Source organism: Haliotis rufescens, unplaced genomic scaffold (assembly GCF_023055435.1).
Source record: "Haliotis rufescens isolate VD_foot unplaced genomic scaffold, xgHalRufe1.0.p SCAF_45, whole genome shotgun sequence".
Taxonomy (NCBI): domain Eukaryota; kingdom Metazoa; phylum Mollusca; class Gastropoda; order Lepetellida; family Haliotidae; genus Haliotis; species Haliotis rufescens.
In genome coordinates this window covers 142,949-163,868 of record NW_025964168.1, presented here as the reverse complement: position 1 = coordinate 163,868, position 20,920 = coordinate 142,949, and positions in this window count along the sequence as shown.

Genomic DNA, 20,920 nt, shown 5'->3' with positions numbered 1-20,920 from the left:
GAACCACTGCACGTGGCGATCTGCTGAAAGACAGAAACGACTCACTGCATGAATGAAACGACCCACTGAACGTGGCGATCTACTGCATGAAGGAAATGAACCACTGAACGTGCAATCTACTGCATGAAGGAAACGACCCCCTGCACGTGGCGATCTACTGCATGAAGGAAATGAACCACTGTACGTGGCGATCGACTGCATGTAGGAAACGACCCCCTGCACGTGGCGATCTACTGCATGAAGGAAACGACCCCCTGCACGTGGCGATCTACTGCATGAAGGAAACGACCCACTGCAGAATACAATGGGTCATATGTACGGTAGTCCAGGTATCCTAAAAGCCCATCAGGTAGATACTTGTAATAGCATGAATGGATAGTCTGGATTGCCTGAATAGGCAGCCGGGATAGCATGAATAGGCAGTCGGGTGAGCATGAATAGATAATATGGATAGTCTGAATAGCTTATAGGCAGTCGGGAGAACATGAATAGATAGTATGGATAGTCTGAATAGATAATCTCGATAGCATGAATAGGCAGTCGGGAGAGCATGAATAGATTGTCTGGATGGTCTGAATAGATAGTCTCGATAGCCTGAATAGGCAATCGGGAGGGCATGGATAGGCATTCGGGATAGCATGAATAGATAGTCTCGATATCCTGAATAGGCAGTCGGGAGAGCATGAATAGATTGTCTGGATGGTCTGAATAGATAGTCGGGATAGCATGAATAGGCAGTCGGGATAGCTTGAACAGGCAGTCGGGATAGCTTGAACAGGCAGTCGGGATAGCTTGAACGGGCAGTCGGGAGGGCATGAATAGATAGTTGGGATGTTCTGAATAGATAGTCTCGATAGCCTGAATAGGCAGTCAGGATAGCATGAATAGATAATATCGATAGCCTGAATAGGCAGTCGGGATAGCCTGAATAGATAGCCGGGGTATTCTGAATAGGTTAATCGGGATACCCTGAATGGTTAGTCTCTTTAAACATGTATGTCCTACTGATAGCTGTGGACACAAACCAGGTTGAGGGTGGTACAGATACTACAGTAAACTACGGTTATAACGAACTCAAAGGGACCATTAATTTTAGTTCGCAATAACCGTAGTTCGTTATGAGCATATATACATATGTCAACATATATACAACAAATGGTCGGGACTTAAAAATAAGTTCGTTATATCGGTCAGTTCGTTATAAACGTGTTCGTTATAAACGTAGTTTACTGTATATTCGCCGTGCATACGCCCTGGTCCATTTGCTATTGCTAAGGGGCTATACAGGCACATCTAACTAGTACATCCACAGTGTATAAACCCTAGTCAATCTTCTCTTCTCTCATGGTTATACACGAAGACAGTGTGCCCTGTGTTACTCCCAGAACCCACTCATCCCATACAGTCGCTGTATTGACCAGGGCCCACTTGCACAAAGCGATCTTAGCGCTAAGATGATCGTAGCTCCCATACTTTAACATAGGCTTACAATAGTCTTAGGGCTAAGATCGCTTTGTGCAAGTGGGTCCAGGACTGCAAGACGTGTCACTAACGGATTATTCCGGGAAAAGAATTTTTCAGATAGCAGGATGTCTTTTAAAAATCTTAGTCCACTGATGATAAGCCATTATGACGAAACGTTCCAATGGTTTGTGTGTGAATCACTTGTTGGTTTCTGAAGACCTGAATGCAATCAATCAACCGGACCGCCTGATTTGAGAATTATGTAAGTTAATGACAATGTCATTTTAACGCGGAGGTTTGTTTTGTGCCATGCGACTCCATTTGCTAATATGATGCTTGCTTCATCACAAACAGTCCGTGTTTGTTTGATAGATTAATGGTTCAATATTTGTTATTTCACATTTTTTCCATAACACTGCTGACGAGGCTTAATACATGTGTGTATTCAGTATTGTATTTCGTTTTCATTTAAATAAAATGTAATCGCGGAAAGCCGACGGGGAAAATCTTTTCTTTTACCATATGTCATATAATTCCACACAATCGCATTCAGAGATGTGAACCTCGTTAAAAGCACATTGGAGTATAGTTAACAACTATAGACAGACCAGACGCGACGCTCAGCTACGGGCGATATTATTCGCCGGACAAATACTTCGTTCAACTGCTGTGATGTCTAGAAACTATTATTCCTATATTGACTGCGACACGCGAGTTATTAGTCCGGCAATATACAACGGCATCTCCCCAGAGAATTGTGAAAGCATTAAACAGACGGTATAAAATTATACAATATAATATTCCATTCTGTCCGAGGCCATAAGCGCGCGGTTAATGAGGTCGCCGAACTGGCTAGGAATAGTTTTTCGCGTAAATACAAAAATCATGTTTAAAGGTTTTCCATTTCTATACCATTATCGTGTTAAATCATCCACAAGTACTAATGGTAGTTTACCATGAAGCTAAGTCATCGATTTTGGCTTGTAATTACGAAATGCATAATTACTACGCTAGTTACGTCAAATGGGATGTAGAACTATGTTGACACGCAGAGGCGGAGGGCTTTGTGTTTAGCACACGTTGTCAGGCCAGACTGTAAACAAGATCCGCGTTGGTTAGATTTTTTAACCTTTTTTGCCTTTTAACTCTCACATATTAATGACGTGCTGGTGTAGGATCAAAAGATGTTGACTTGACATAGCTTGCATATTGCTGACCCCGGGTCATTATTCACTCAATGATGGGCACGATAACGAACTCAGTGAGTGAGTGAGTGACTTGGGTTTAACGCCACTTTGAACAGTATTCCTGTTTTCATATAGCTTGCTGTGGGAGGAAAGCCCGAAGTGATGCAGGTCACAGACGTTTAGCACTTTCGTGAAACCCACGAGCACGGGTATGGTGCTGACAAAGCTAGAAATGTAATCGGGTTTCGATCGAACCCACAATCATAGGTTCCTGGCGCGCCTAAAGGGACGTAACTCTACAAAACGAATTGCGTTTGACTCTCTTTGTGTCTTTCTTACTCTGTGTGTGTTTCTGTCACTGTGTATGTGTGTGTGTTTCTGACTCTGTGTGTGTTTCTGTCACTGTGTATGTGTGTGTGTTTCTGACTCTGTGTGTGTTTCTGTCTGTGTGTATGTGTGTGTCTTACTCTGTGTGTGTCTGTCTGAATGTGTGTCTGTCTGTCTGACTGTGTATGTGTCTGTCTGACTGTGTATGTGTCTGTCTATCACACGATATCGCTGCACAGCACCATCTGTCGTGCACTGCTAACCATTGATTCTTTAAAAAAAACTCATTAAGTTATGTTGATATGTAATTTTGAGCTTTTCTTCAGTTATGTACAATGTATTGCATCACATGATTTCAAAGGACAACATTGCTTTCACTGATACACAAATTAGAGAATTATCCTGACGGTGTATATAACACGGGAAGGTACTATAAGTAAAATATATTGAAGATAGCTACGCGATAAAATCACGAAGAACAACAAAGAACGAAGCGTGGTTTATTTCACGATATTTTTCGCTTATGACGTCATTTCTTGAAATTAGAACACATGCTCGCATCTTGATGGCGTCGTAAATTGTACAACGTTATTTTTTAGATTGAAGTGTCTTGTGAGTTGTTCCCCATAGATGTTGCTGGACAATGCAAATAGACGCTATGGCCGAACGATTGCGTCCGAATGTGGGCGAGATATGACAATCGGAATTGGGAGAAAAGATACAGAAAATCGACGTGACATTTGTGATAATATCCGGGAAATATCAAACTTCAACCCCCTCTTCATAAAATGTAGTTGTCCGACATTGCTGAAGTCGGATTGTATTCATGGAGTGATCATTAGTTATATACTGTTTAATATATTTAGAGCTCATGCTGTACATGATGTCGGTATCTCACATCAGACATAAATGACTCGGGGCCGTTGTACATCGTACAATAAACCACCCCAGGGACAATGAACAGTTCGGGACCGCGCCCCTCATTGTTTATTCTCCCTGCAGTGTTTTATTGTACGATAAACAGTTCCCACTGACTGTGCTCCCTTGTGTGTAACAACTGACTGTGATGCCTGGTGTGTGTGACAACTGACTGTGATCTCTGGTGTGTGTGACAACTGACTGTGCTCCCTTGTGTGTAACAACTGACTGTGATGCCTGGTGTGTGTAACAACTGACTGTGCTCCCTGGTGTGTGTGACAACTGACTGTGCTCTCTGTTGTGTGTAACAACTGACTGTAATCCCTGTTGTGTGAAACAGCTGACTTTGCTCCCTGTTGTGTGTAACAACTGACTGTGCTCCCTGGTGTGTGTAACAACTGACTGTGCTCCCTGGTGTGTGTGACAACTGACTGTGATCTCTGGTGTGTGTAACAACTGACTGTGATGCCTGGTGTGTGTGTAACAATTGACTGTGATGCCTGGTGTGTGTAACAACTGACTGTGATGCCTGGTGTGTGTGTAACAACTGACTGTGATGCCTGGTGTGTGTAACAACTGACTGTGATGCCTGGTGTGTGTAACAATTGACTGTGCTCCCTGGTGTGTGTGTGACAACTGACTGTGCTCCCTGGTGTGTGTGACAACTGACTGTGATCTCTGGTGTGTGTAACAACTGACTGTGATGCCTCGTGTGTGTGTAACAATTGACTGTGATGCCTGGTGTGTGTAACAACTGACTGTGATGCCTGGTGTGTGTAACAACTGACTGTGATGCCTGGTGTGTGTAACAACTGACTGTGATGCCTGGTGTGTGTAACAATTGACTGTGCTCCCTGGTGTGTGTGTGACAACTGACTGTGCTCCCTGGTGTGTGTGACAACTGACTGTGATCTCTGGTGTGTGTAACAACTGACTGTGATGCCTCGTGTGTGTGTAACAATTGACTGTGATGCCTGGTGTGTGTAACAACTGACTGTGATGCCTGGTGTGTGTAACAACTGACTGTGATGTCTGGTGTGTGTGTAACAACTGACTGTGATCTCTGGTGTGTGTAACAACTGACTGTGATGCCAGGTGTGTGTAACAATTGACTGTGTTCCCTGGTGTCTGTAACAACTGACTGTGATGCCTGGTGTGTGTAACAATTGACTGTGCTCCCCGGTGTGTGTAACAACTGACTGTGATGCCTGGTGTGTGTGTAACAATTGACTGTGCTCCCTGTTGTGTGTTACAACTGACTGTGCTCCCTGGTGTGTGTAACAACTGACTGTGCTCCCTGGTGTGTGTAACAACTGACTGTGCTCCCTGGTGTGTGTAACAACTGACTGTGCTCCCTGGTGTGTGTGTAACAATTGACTGTGCTCCCTGGTATGTGTGTAACAACTGACTGTGCTCCCTGGTGTGTGTGTAACAACTGACTGTGGTCCCAGGTGTGTGTGTAACAACTGACTGTGCTCCCTGGTATGTGTAACAACTGACTGTGATGCCTGGTGTTTGTAACAACTGACTGTTATGCCTGGTGTGTGTACCAACTGACTGTGATGCCTGGTATGTGTTTAACAACTGACTGTGCTCTCTGGTGTGTGTAACAACTGACTGTGGTCCCAGGTGTGTGTGTAACAACTGACTGTGCTCCCTGGTGTGTGTGACAACTGACTGTGATGCCTGGTGTGTGTAACAACTGACTGTGATGCCTGGTGTGTGTGTAACAATTGACTGTGCTCCCTGTTGTGTGTAACAATTGACTGTGCTCCCTGGTGTGTGTAACAACTGACTGTGCTCCCTGGTGTGTGTAACAACTGACTGTGCTCCCTGGTGTGTGTGTAACAATTGACTGTTCTCCCAGGTATGTGTGTAACAACTGACTGTGCTCCCTGGTGTGTGTAACAATTGACTGTGGTCCCTGGTGTGTGTGTTACAACTGACTGTGCTCCCTGGTGTGTGTAACAACTGACTGTGATGCATGGTGTGTGTAACAACTGACTGTGATGCCTGGTGTGTGTGATAACTGACTGTGATGCCTGGTGTGTGTAACAACTGACTGTGATGCCTGGTGTGTGTAACAACTGACTGTGATGCCTGGTGTGTATGTAACAACTGACTGTGCTCCCTGGTGTGTGTGTAACAACTGGCTGTGCTCCCTGGTGTGTGTGTAACAACTGACTGTGCTCCCTGGTGTGTGTAACAACTGACTGTGCTCCCTGGTGTGTGTAACAACTGACTGTGCTCCCTGGTGTGTGTGTAACAACTGACTGTGCTCCCTGGTGTGTGTAACAACTGACTGTGCTCCCTGGTGTGTGTGTAACAACTGACTGTGCTCCCTGGTGTGTCTTACAACTGACTGTGCTCCCTGGCGTGTAACAACTGACTGTGCTCCCTGGTGTGTGTGTAACAACTGACTGTGCTCCCTGGTGTGTGTAACAACTGACTGTGCTCCCTGGTGTGTGTAACAACTGACTGTGCTCCCTGGTGTGTGTGTAACTACTGACTGTGCTCCCTGTTGTTTGTAACAACTGACTGTGCTCCCTGGTGTGTGTAACAACTGACTGTGCTCCCTGGTGTGTGTAACAAATGACTGTGCTCCCTGGTGTGTGTGTAACAACTGACTGTGCTCCCTGGTGTGTGTGTAACAACTGACTGTGCTCCCTGGTGTGTGTAACAACTGACTGTGCTCCCTGGTGTGTGTAACAACTGACTGTGCTCCCTGGTGTGTGTAACAACTGACTGTGCTCCCTGGTGTGTGTAATTATTACTGTATTCAGGATACAGATTAAGCTGTCAAACAACAACGTTGACACTACGTACACCAGTGTGGATATACGCATGCAGACAATTCCGATAGATAATTGCAGTCTGTTACATGACGCCGGATCTATAACTCTGTACTCAACAAACACAAGTGCTAACAAGAATAGCTTTACTTCTATTCAGTTGTCAATAATCTGGAATTAGTTTGTCTGTGCTGCATTCAAACAGTTACACATTTAATAATATCACTACACAACAGACGCATATAGAGCCCTTGCCTCGCTTTAATAAATTATTTGCAAACAATGTCCCCGTGCATGAAAGATCCAATGACGTCCCCGCAACAAATGCCATATAGAAGTCCCAGGCACTTTACAAATCGCATCTTTCAGACGATCGCCGCAATGAACTTGTTAAATACATTCTTAGTGATCTGTAATTTGGCCTCACTCTATAGCATCGGTGGTTCTCTACAGAACATGTCGTAAACATGTTTGTACCGGAGTTGATTGATTTTTGAACAACACAAGAAGAATACCGTGTAAGTGAAAAACCGGTAATTTTTTTCGACACAAACCTACTTTTAGAACAAGTGTCTAGGTGTGTCCACATGATAGTGTACCTCCTCTAGGTAGTATCCTGTATGTATCCATATGTACAGAACAGTGTACCTCCTCTAGAGAGTATCCTGTATACATATTGTGATTGCATCAACTTGTGACGGGATAAAATACACATCTTAATTTGATTTAGCAAAAAGATACCCATACACGTGGACCTGAGTCACTGATTTGTCACACAATGGTAGTGGTTAGCATTGCAAGTAGCTGTAGGGCACTCACACAGTGGTAGTGGTTAGCATTGCAAGTAGCTGTAGGGCACTCACACAATGGTAGTGTTTAGCATTGCAAGTAGCTGTAGGGCACTCACACAATGGTAGTGGTTAGCATTGCAAGTAGCTGTAGGGCACTCACACAATGGTATCGTCGGAGGACTCACACAATGGTATTTTCCGGGGACTCACACAGTGGTATCTTCGGGGGACTCACACAATGGCATCTTCAGGTGACCCACACAATGGTATCTTCGGGGTACTCACACAATGGCATCTTCGGGGTATTCACACAATGGCATCTTCGGGGTACTCACACAGTGGTATCTTCGGGGGATTCACACAATGGTATCTTCGGGGGTCTCACACAATGGTATCTTCTGGTGACCCACACAATGGTATCTTCGGGGGACCCACACAATGGTATCTTCGTGGGACCCACACAATGGTAGTGTTCAGTAGGATTCACACAATAGTATCTTCTGGTGACCCACACAATGGTTGTGTTCAGAAGACTTACACAATGGTATTTTCGGGGGACCACACAATGGTAGTATTCAGTAGGTCTCACACAATTGGTTCTTCTGGGGACCCATACAATGGTAGTGTTCAGAAGACTCACACAATGGTATTTTCGGGGGACCCACACAATGGTAGTATTCAGTAGGTCTCACACAATTAATTCTTCTGGGGACCCACACAATGGTAGTGTTCAGTAGGTCTCACACAATTGGCTCTTCTGGGGACCCATACAAGGGTAGTGTTCAGAAGACTCACACAATGGTTTTGTTCAGAAGATTCACCAAATGATAGCTTCAAAGGACCCACACAATGGTAGTGTTCAGAAGACTCACACAATGGTATTTTCGGGGAACCCACACAATGGTAGTGTTCAGAGGTCTCAAACTAGTGTAGTGTAGTGTTCAAAGGTCTCACACAATGGTATTGTTCAGGGGTCTCACACAATGAAAGTGTTCACAGGACGCACACGATGGTAGTGTTCAGAGGTCTCATATAATTGTAGTGGTCAGAGGTCTCACACAATTGTAGTGTTCAGGGGTCTCACACCATTGTAGTGTTCAGTAGGACAAGTAGATTCAGGGGTCTCACACAATGATAGTGTTCACAGGACGCACACGATGGTAGTGTTCAGAGGTCTCACACAATTGTAGTGTTCAGGGGTCTCACACAATTTTAGTGTTCAGAGGTCTCACACAATTATAGTGGTCAGGGGTCCCACACAATTGTAGTGTTCAGAGGTCTCACACAATTGTAGTGTTCAGGGGTCTCACACATTTGTAGTGTTCAGAGGTGTCACACAATTGTAGTGTTCAGTAGGACAAGTAGATTCAGGGGTCACACACAATTGTAGTGTTCAGTAGGACAAGTAGATTCAGGGGTCACACACAATTGTAGTGTTCAGTAGGACAAGTAGATCTAGATTCAGGGGTCACACACAATTGGAGTGTTCAGTACGACAAGTAGATTCAGGGGTCACACACAATTGTAGTGTTCAGTAGGACAAGTAGATTCAGGGGTCACACACAATTGTAGTGTTCAGTAGGACAAGTAGATTCAGGGGTCACACACAATTGTAGTGTTCAGTACGACAAGTAGATTCAGGGGTCACACACAATTGTAGTGTTCAGTAGGACAAGTAGATTCAGGGGTCTCACACAATTGTAGTGTTCAGTAGGACAAGTAGATTCAGGGGTCACACACAATTGTAGTGTTCAGTACGACAAGTAGATTCAGGGGTCTCACACAATTGTAGTGTTCAGTAGGACAAGTAGATTCAGGAGTCACACACAATTGTAGTGTTCAGTAGGACAAGTAGATTCAGGGGTCTCACACAATGGTAGCTTCACAGGACTCAGATAATTGGAGCATCAGAGGACGCACACAATGGTAGCTTCACAGGACTCACACAATGATAGTGTTCAGAGGACGCACACAATGGTAACTTCACAGGACTCACACAATGGTAGTGTTCAGGGCACCATACAATAGTAGCTGCATGGAGCTCACACAATGGGTAGAGTTCGGTGGGACAGTTAGCTGCAAAGCATTCAAACCTTGGTAGTCTTCAGTAGGAATCAGTAGCTAGAGGTGACTCACATAATAGTAGCGCTGATACTTGAACGTGTAATGAGGTCCATGATAACAGGAAGGGTAGTCTTAAGCAAATGCCATCTGAAGTTTACTGAGAAAACAATATGTGAAATGCTGGACTTCCTCATTGATAACATCTACGCTAATTTAATTGGCGGCAAGGCAAGAAGTAGGCACCCCAATGGGCACCAGTTGTACCCCCTTCTTTATGTATATGAATCGGAATTCCTGCACGGATTGGCAAAGTCAAGGTAATCTGGTCAAAAAGTTGAACTTAAGCTTCAGGTTTATCGACGATCTGGTCAAATAGCCAATTACCTTCCACTGACTTACCCACCTGAACTAGAAATAAGGGAGGCCAGTGAGACCGCCTCATCTGTTTCATATTTAGATCTATGCATAAAGATTCAGAGTGACAAAACCCTCTCCACAAGACTATGACAAGAGGGATGACTTCAACTTTCCCTTCATGTCGAGCAATATTCCAGCAGCTCCAGCCTTTGGTGTTTACATTTCACAACTTTTGAGATACAATCGATCTTGCTCTTTCTACCAAGATTTCAAAGTGCGTCATACGACTCTTGCTCAGAAGTTGTTTGATCAAGGTTACAACATTCAAAGTCTCAGTAAAGCTTTCAAAAGGTTTAATGGAAGACATGAAGAGGACATTTCCAAATGTCAGTCACAAAATGATGTCCGATGCAATTCCCTATTTTGACTTGTTCAGGTAAACAATTGACTTGTCTTTGCATGTGTTTGTGACGGGTGCCACTGGTAGGGCAGGATACGCTCACCTTTTTGCTAACATCTGGCCTTTCGCTAACATCTGGTGTCATTACTATTTGATAGTGATTCATAAACACATGCTCATGATATTTTTGGAATCGTACAATCGACTCTGCTTTATGCAAGAGACGGCAAGAGACGGCAAGCTCCATAGACTTCTATTGACTGCATGAAAAATTTAACTTGAATTCTAAAAATAGAAAGAAAAAGCATTTGGTTATAATTTCTAGTTTCGTAACAAGAGAATCATACCCTGATTTATGTCTTTAAAATTGACCGGAAGTCGTCCCTCATACGTGACGCCCGGATGTTTTCCTATTAGATCTGACCCGGGGGGACTATAGGATATTGTCCTGACAACTTGCTCCGCCATTGGGATATCTATGTCATGTAGCCGTAAGTAGCCCATCAATTATTTATAGGAGTAAAATGCCTTCTTTGTGTTGGTATTAGCGGGGTTTAACCTGCTGCACGTCGCTATAATCTGGTAGACGGTTATGAGGAAATGTACCATGTGTTATCATTCATGGTTTAATCTAAAAGATGCCGTATTCATTGCAGTCATAAATTTATGACTTGAAGAGTGGCACGGTGCGAACTCAGCTAGACGGCTGCTGAAACAGAGATCGGGGTCTAACTCCATATAAGAGGACATGGTTCGGCTGACGTCTCATTGCCCAGATATTCACATTCAGGGCCATTAAATGTTCTTGTGCAAAGCGTTCACCCTTTAACGAAAGATATGCAACTGGAATATAGGCGCATACCATTTGTTGTGCATACTTTGTCGTAGGGCTGGGACGAGTCCAAATTTACTACCCGGGTACCCATCCCCCTATTACCCGACCCTCCCCGGGTAGGTCTCAGGAGATGTCTCAAAATGTCCGATTGGGGACATTTTTAGCATAGCCCTGGCAAAACGTATTTAGATACATGTATTAAACAATCTGGTCATTCATACACTGAAGCTGAATTAAGTTATATCTTTATTCAACCATGTGAAAAATCAGAAGGAATGGTTGCTTAGTCAGAGAGAAATGCGAACATCAGTGATTTGTTGTGTAACCATAGAGTTCCTGATAATTTTTGTCATTAAACAATATATCACGTGACTAACCACGGGTCCGGGTAGTCCTGTGGGTAACCGGGTCCTGCTCAGTACACACCCGACCCGGGTACCCGAGTTGCCCGTCCCAGCCCTACTTTGTCGTCACTTCCTCCGGTGAAGAGATTCGTTAAAAAGAAAGCGGACACTTGTTATGTCGAGATACACTTATCATGTCGAGATGTATTTTTAGATCAAATCTCTAAGGCGTTATCCAGCGGTTTAGAGTATACCTTTATCTAGCCAGACCATACCTCTATCCAGTGATCTAGACAAATAGTGTCATTATCTAGCGGGAACACTCCTCTCTCGTGTTATACAGAGGTTTAAGCTATACCGTTATCTTAACAGACCTTCCCTCTGTGACGTTGTTCAGCGGTCTAGGCTATACCGTTATCTTGACAGACCTTCCCTCTGTGACGTTGTTCAGCGGTCTAGGCTATACCGTTATCTTGACAGACCTTCCCTTTGTGACGTTGTTCAGCCGTCTAGGCTATACCGTTATCTTGACAGACCTTCCCTTTGTGACGTTGTTCAGCGGTCTAGGCTATACCGTTATCTTGACAGACCTTCCCTCTGTGACGTTGTTCAGCGGTCAAGGCTATACCGTTATCTTGACAGACCTTCCCTCTGTGACGTTGTTCAGCGGTCTAGGCTATACCATTATCTTGACATACCTTCCCTCTGTTACGTTGTTCAGCGGTCTAGGCTATACCGTTATCTTGACAGACCTTCCCTCTGTGACGTTGTTCAGCGGTCTAGGCTCTACCATTATCTTGACAGACCTTCCCTCTGTTACGTTGTTCAGCGGTCTAGGCTATACCGTTATCTTGACAGACCTTCCCTTTGTGACGTTGTTCAGCGGTCTAGGCTATACCGTTATCTTGACAGACCTTCCCTCTGTGACGTTGTTCAGCGGTCAAGGCTATACCGTTATCTTGACAGACCTTCCCTCTGTGACGTTGTTCAGCGGTCTAGGCCATACCATTATCTTGGCAGACCTTCCCTCTGTGACGTTGTTCAGCGGTCTAGGCTATACCGTTATCTTGACATACCTTCCTTCTGTGACGTTGTTCAGCTGTCTAGGCTATATCGTTATCTTGACAGACCTTCCCTCTGTGACTTTGTTCAGCGGTCTAGGCTATACCGTTATCTTGGCAGACCTTCCCTCTGTGACGTTGTTCAGCGGTCTAGGCCATACCGTTATCTTGACAGACCTTCCCTCTGTGACTTTGTTCAGCGGTCTAGGCTATACCGTTATCTTGACATACCTTCCCTCTGTGACGTTGTTCAGCTGTCTAGGCTATACCGTTATCTTGACAGACCTTCCCTCTGTGACTTTGTTCAGCGGTCTAGGCTATACCGTTATCTTGGCAGACCTTCCCTCTGTGACGTTGTTCAGCGGTCTAGGCCATACCATTATCTTGACAGACCTTCCCTCTGTGACGTTGTTCAGCGGTCTAGGCTATACCGTTATCTTGACAGACCTTCCCTTTGTGACGTTGTTCAGCGGTCTAGGCTATACCGTTATCTTGACAGACCTTCCCTCTGTGACGTTGTTCAGCGGTCAAGGCTATACCGTTATCTTGACAGACCTTCCCTCTGTGACGTTGTTCAGCGGTCTAGGCCATACCATTATCTTGACATACCTTCCCTCTGTGACGTTGTTCAGCGGTCTAGGCTATACCGTTATCTTGACATACCTTCCCTCTGTGACGTTGTTCAGCTGTCTAGGCTATACCGTTATCTTGACAGACCTTCCCTCTGTGACTTTGTTCACCGGTCTAGGCTATACCGTTATCTTGGCAGACCTTCCCTCTGTGACGTTGTTAAGCGGTCTAGGCTATACCGTTATCTTGACAGACCTTCCCTCTCTTGCCTTGTTCAGCGGTCTAGGCTATACCGTTATCTTGACATACCTTCCCTCTGTGACGTTGTTCAGCCGTCTAGGCTATACCGTTATCTTGACAGACCTTCCCTCTGTGACGTTGTTTAGCTGTCTAGGCTATACCGTTATTTTGACAGACCTTCCCTCTGTGACGTTGTTCAGCGGTCTAGGCTATACCGTTATCTTGACAGACCTTCCCTCTGTGGCGTTATTCAGCGGTCTAGGCTATACCGTTATCTTGACAGACCTTCCCTCTGTGACGTTGTTCAGCGGTCTAGGCTATACCGTTATCTTGACAGACCATCCCTTTTTGACGTTGTTCAGCGGTCTAGGCTATACCGTTATCTTCACAGACCTTCCCTCTGTGACGTTGTTCAGCCGTCTAGGCTATACCGTTATCTTGACAGACCTTCCCTTTGTGACGTTGTTCAGCGGTCTAGGCTATACCGTTATCTTGACAGACCTTCCCTCTGTGACGTTGTTCAGCGGTCAAGGCTATACCGTTATCTTGACAGACCTTCCCTCTGTGACGTTGTTCAGCGGTCTAGGCCATACCATTATCTTGACAGACCTTCCCTCTGTGACGTTGTTCAGCTGTCTAGGCTATACCGTTATCTTGACAGACCTTCCCTCTGTGACTTTGTTCACCGGTCTAGGCTATACCGTTATCTTGGCAGACCTTCCCTCTGTGACGTTGTTAAGCGGTCTAGGCTATACCGTTATCTTGACAGACCTTCCCTCTCTTGCCTTGTTCAGCGGTCCAGGCTATACCGTTATCTTGACAGACCTTCCCTCTGTGACGTTGTTCAGCGGTCTAGGCTATACCGTTATCTTGACAGACCTTCCCTCTGTGACGTTGTTCAGCGGTCTAGGCTATACCGTTATCTTGACAGACCTTCCCTCTGTGACGTTGTTCAGCGGTCTAGGCTCTACCATTATCTTGACAGACCTTCCCTCTGTTACGTTGTTCAGCGGTCTAGGCTATACCGTTATCTTGACAGACCTTCCCTTTGTGACGTTGTTCAGCGGTCTAGGCTATACCGTTATCTTGACAGACCTTCCCTCTGTGACGTTGTTCAGCGGTCAAGGCTATACCGTTATCTTGACAGACCTTCCCTCTGTGACGTTGTTCAGCGGTCTAGGCCATACCATTATCTTGGCAGACCTTCCCTCTGTGACGTTGTTCAGCGGTCTAGGCTATACCGTTATCTTGACATACCTTCCTTCTGTGACGTTGTTCAGCTGTCTAGGCTATATCGTTATCTTGACAGACCTTCCCTCTGTGACTTTGTTCAGCGGTCTAGGCTATACCGTTATCTTGGCAGACCTTCCCTCTGTGACGTTGTTCAGCGGTCTAGGCCATACCGTTATCTTGACAGACCTTCCCTCTGTGACTTTGTTCAGCGGTCTAGGCTATACCGTTATCTTGACATACCTTCCCTCTGTGACGTTGTTCAGCTGTCTAGGCTATACCGTTATCTTGACAGACCTTCCCTCTGTGACTTTGTTCAGCGGTCTAGGCTATACCGTTATCTTGGCAGACCTTCCCTCTGTGACGTTGTTCAGCGGTCTAGGCCATACCATTATCTTGACAGACCTTCCCTCTGTGACGTTGTTCAGCGGTCTAGGCTATACCGTTATCTTGACAGACCTTCCCTTTGTGACGTTGTTCAGCGGTCTAGGCTATACCGTTATCTTGACAGACCTTCCCTCTGTGACGTTGTTCAGCGGTCAAGGCTATACCGTTATCTTGACAGACCTTCCCTCTGTGACGTTGTTCAGCGGTCTAGGCCATACCATTATCTTGACATACCTTCCCTCTGTGACGTTGTTCAGCGGTCTAGGCTATACCGTTATCTTGACATACCTTCCCTCTGTGACGTTGTTCAGCTGTCTAGGCTATACCGTTATCTTGACAGACCTTCCCTCTGTGACTTTGTTCACCGGTCTAGGCTATACCGTTATCTTGGCAGACCTTCCCTCTGTGACGTTGTTAAGCGGTCTAGGCTATACCGTTATCTTGACAGACCTTCCCTCTCTTGCCTTGTTCAGCGGTCTAGGCTATACCGTTATCTTGACATACCTTCCCTCTGTGACGTTGTTCAGCCGTCTAGGCTATACCGTTATCTTGACAGACCTTCCCTCTGTGACGTTGTTTAGCTGTCTAGGCTATACCGTTATTTTGACAGACCTTCCCTCTGTGACGTTGTTCAGCGGTCTAGGCTATACCGTTATCTTGACAGACCTTCCCTCTGTGGCGTTATTCAGCGGTCTAGGCTATACCGTTATCTTGACAGACCTTCCCTCTGTGACGTTGTTCAGCGGTCTAGGCTATACCGTTATCTTGACAGACCATCCCTTTTTGACGTTGTTCAGCGGTCTAGGCTATACCGTTATCTTGACAGACCTTCCCTCTGTGACGTTGTTCAGCCGTCTAGGCTATACCGTTATCTTGACAGACCTTCCCTTTGTGACGTTGTTCAGCGGTCTAGGCTATACCGTTATCTTGACAGACCTTCCCTCTGTGACGTTGTTCAGCGGTCAAGGCTATACCGTTATCTTGACAGACCTTCCCTCTGTGACGTTGTTCAGCGGTCTAGGCCATACCATTATCTTGACAGACCTTCCCTCTGTGACGTTGTTCAGCTGTCTAGGCTATACCGTTATCTTGACAGACCTTCCCTCTGTGACTTTGTTCACCGGTCTAGGCTATACCGTTATCTTGGCAGACCTTCCCTCTGTGACGTTGTTAAGCGGTCTAGGCTATACCGTTATCTTGACAGACCTTCCCTCTCTTGCCTTGTTCAGCGGTCCAGGCTATACCGTTATCTTGACAGACCTTCCCTCTGTGACGTTGTTCAGCGGTCTAGGCTATACCGTTATCTTGACAGACCTTCCCTCTGTGACGTTGTTCAGCGGTCTAGGCTATACCGTTATCTTGACAGACCTTCCCTCTGTGACGTTGTTCAGCCGTCTAGGCTATACCGTTATCTTGACAGACCTTCCCTCTGTGACGTTGTTCAGCGGTCTAGGCTATACCGTTATCTTGACAGACCTTCCCTCTGTGACGTTGTTCAGCGGTCTAGGCTATACCGTTATCTTGACAGACCTTCCCTCTGTGGCGTTGTTCAGCTGTCTAGGCTATACCGTTATCTTGACAGACCTTCCCTCTGTGACGTTGTTCAGCCGTCTAGGCTATACCGTTATCTTGACAGACCTTCCCTCTGTGACGTTGTTTAGCTGTCTAGGCTATACCGTTATTTTGACAGACCTTCCCTCTGTGACGTTGTTCAGCGGTCTAGGCTATACCGTTATCTTGACAGACCTTCCCTCTGTGGCGTTATTCAGCGGTCTAGGCTATACCGTTATCTTGACAGACCTTCCCTCTGTGACGTTGTTCAGCGGTCTAGGCTATACCGTTATCTTGACAGACCATCCCTCTGTGACGTTGTTCAGCGGTCTATGCTATACCGTTATCTTGACAGACCTTCCCTCTGTGACGTTGTTCAGCCGTCTAGGCTATACCGTTATCTTGACAGACCTTCCCTCTGTGACGTTGTTCAGCGGTCTAGGCTATACCGTTATCTTGACAGACCTTCCCGCTGTGACGTTGTTCAGCGGTATAGGCTATACCATTATCTTGACAGACCTTCCCTCTGTTACGTTGTTCAGCGGTCTAGGCTATACCGTTATCTTGACAGACCTTCCCTTTGTGACGTTGTTCAGCGGTCTAGGCTATACCGTTATCTTGACAGACCTTCCCTCTGTGACGTTGTTCAGCGGTCAAGGCTATACCGTTATCTTGACAGACCTTCCCTCTGTGACGTTGTTCAGCGGTCTAGGCCATACCATTATCTTGACAGACCTTCCCTCTGTGACGTTGTTCAGCGGTCTAGGCTATACCGTTATCTTGACAGACCTTCCCTCTGTGGCGTTGTTCAGCTGTCTAGGCTATACCGTTATCTTGACATACCTTCCCTCTGTGACGTTGTTCAGCCGTCTAGGCTATACCGTTATCTTGACAGACCTTCCCTCTGTGACGTTGTTTAGCTGTCTAGGCTATACCGTTATTTTGACAGACCTTCCCTCTGTGACGTTGTTCAGCGGTCTAGGCTATACCGTTATCTTGACAGACCTTCCCTCTGTGGCGTTATTCAGCGGTCTAGGCTATACCGTTATCTTGACAGACCTTCCCTCTGTGACGTTGTTCAGCGGTCTAGGCTATACCGTTATCTTGACAGACCATCCCTCTGTGACGTTGTTCAGCGGTCTATGCTATACCGTTATCTTGACAGACCTTCCCTCTGTGACGTTGTTCAGCCGTCTAGGCTATACCGTTATCTTGACAGACCTTCCCTCTGTGACGTTGTTCAGCGGTCTAGGCTATACCGTTATCTTGACAGACCTTCCCGCTGTGACGTTGTTCAGCGGTATAGGCTATACCATTATCTTGACAGACCTTCCCTCTGTTACGTTGTTCAGCGGTCTAGGCTATACCGTTATCTTGACAGACCTTCCCTTTGTGACGTTGTTCAGCGGTCTAGGCTATACCGTTATCTTGACAGACCTTCCCTCTGTGACGTTGTTCAGCGGTCAAGGCTATACCGTTATCTTGACAGACCTTCCCTCTGTGACGTTGTTCAGCTGTCTAGGCCATACCATTATCTTGACAGACCTTCCCTCTGTGACGTTGTTCAGCGGTCTAGGCTATACCGTTATCTTGACATACCTTCCTTCTGTGACGTTGTTCAGCTGTCTAGGCTATATCGTTATCTTGACAGACCTTCCCTCTGTGACTTTGTTCACCGGTCTAGGCTATACCGTTATCTTGGCAGACCTTCCCTTTGTGACGTTGTTCAGCGGTCTAGGCTATACCGTTATCTTGACATACCTTCCCTCTGTGACGTTGTTCAGCGGTCTAGGCTATACCGTTATCTTGACATACCTTCCCTCTGTGACGTTGTTCAGCTGTCTAGGCTATACCGTAATCTTGACAGACCTTCCCTCTGTGACTTTGCTCAGCGGTCTAGGCTATACCGTTATCTTGGCAGACCTTCCCTCTGTGACGTTGTTAAGCGGTCTAGGCTATACCGTTATCTTGACAGACCTTCCCTCTGTTGCGTTGTTCAGCGGTCTAGGCTATACCGTTATCTTGACAGACCTTCCCTCTGTGACGTTGTTCAGCGGTCTAGGCTATACCGTTATCTTGACAGACCTTCCCTCTGTGACGTTGTTCAGCGGTCTAGGCTATACCGTTATCTTGACAGACCTTCCCTCTGTGACGTTGTTCAGCCGTCTAGGCTATACCGTTATCTTGACAGACCTTCCCTCTGTGACGTTGTTCAGCGGTCTAGGCTATACCGTTATCTTGACAGACCTTCCCTCTGTGGCGTTGTTCAGCTGTCTAGGCTATACCGTTATCTTGACAGACCTTCCCTCTGTGACGTTGTTCAGCCGTCTAGGCTATACCGTTATCTTGACAGACCTTCCCTCTGTGACGTTGTTTAGCTGTCTAGTCTATACCGTTATTTTGACAGACCTTCCCTCTGTGACGTTGTTCAGCGGTCTAGGCTATACCGTTATCTTGACAGACCTTCCCTCTGTTGCGTTATTCAGCGGTCTAGGCTATACCGTTATCTTGACAGACCTTCCCTCTGTGACGTTGTTCAGCGGTCTAGGCTATACCGTTATCTTGACAGACCATCCCTCTGTGACGTTGTTCAGCGGTCTATGCTATACCGTTATCTTGACAGACCTTCCCTCTGTGACGTTGTTCAGCGGTCTAGGCTATACTTATATCTAGCCGGATCACCCCTCTCTAAAGTTATCAATCGGTCTAGTCTACAGCTTCACTATCGAAATCAGTCCAGTCCCCTTTGACGTACTCAAGCGGTCTAGACTATACCTTTATCTAGCCAGATCTCCCCTTATTTATGTTATACCCGAGAAGATCCGAGTTAAAATAGGTATTCAGCAACCTGTGCTTGCCGTAAGAGGCGACTCACGGGATCAAGAGCGTAGATTGACGCTCATGATGTCAATCACTGGATTGTGTGGTCCAGACTACATTATTTACAGACCGCCGTCAGTTTGCTGGAATATTGCTGATTGCAGCGTTAAACGACAAACTCCTTTTTGACGTTATCAAGGGGTCTAGACTATACCGTATTTACCTAGATCACTCCTTTTTGACGTTATCAAACGGTCTAGACTATACCGTGTATACCCAGATCACTCCTTTTTTATATTATCAAGGGGTCTAGACTATACTGTATATATCCAGATACCTCCTTTTTGACGTTATCAATGACTGTGCACTATATCGTTATCAAGCCAGATCGCCTTTCTATCCAACGTTTTCAAGTATTCTAGCCTACGCCGTTATTAGATAGCATCTGTGGCAGCATCTGGCACCCTAACAGTAAATCTATCTGTGACAGCATCGGGTACCCTACATTAATCTATCTGTGACATCGGGTACCCTAACAGTAAATCCACCTGTGACATCGGGCACCCTAACAGTAAATCTATCTGTGACAGCATCGGGTACCCTACACTTCATCTATCTGTGACATCGGGTACCCTTACAGTTAATCTATCTGTGACATCGGGTACCCTTAACAGTAAGTGTATCTATGACATCGGATACCCTTACAGTAAATATATCTGTGACATCGGATACCCTTACCGTAAATCTATCTGTGACATCGGATACCCTTACAGTAAATCTATCTGTGACATCGGATACCCTTACAGTAAATCTATCTGTGACATCGGGTACCCTTACACTACATCTATCTGTGACATCGGTTACCTTTACAGTAAATCTATCTGTGACATCGGATACCCTTACAGTAAATCTATCTGTGACATCGGATACCCTTACAGTAAAGCTATCTACGACATCGGGCATCCTTACCGAAAGTTTGTCTAGGACAGCATCGTGCACCCTTACAGAAAGTCTATCTGTGACAGCAGCGAGTACCTTCACATTAAGTCCGACAGCGAATCTCCACGCAATCAAACGCTCATGAGGGCTCAACATATTTCACAATAAGCTGTGAATTCCTTCGGGAAATGCGGTTATTGATTATTGGTGGTGATTAGTGCCGAGCAACTGCCGTATGGCCTCTATATCCCCCAAAGTTCTAAACCTCCGACCTAACTAGGAGCCACCTTGCCTGGTCGATCAGAGCCATCTGGTGTGCCTCATCGATTATATGCCCTCTAAGCAATATTTGATCTTTCTTTCTGCCCATATCGATAATCCCGTCTCAGACATTCCCGATTCGAGAATAAAGCCGGTCCTCAATTTGTATCTCACTCATCTCAATACGCGTGTTCAGATCTTCTTTCAAAGCCGATTCTCTTGACGTGGACATTCCAAAGGCAGATAAGAGTTGATTCCGTGTCATGCGATGGATAAATCTGAACTCAATCTTAATTAAGTTCTAATTTAATCACCATAAGCCCATTTGCAAAGTGTCAGGTTATATATAAGCAAGCATTACGTGTTTGGCAATCCCACATGG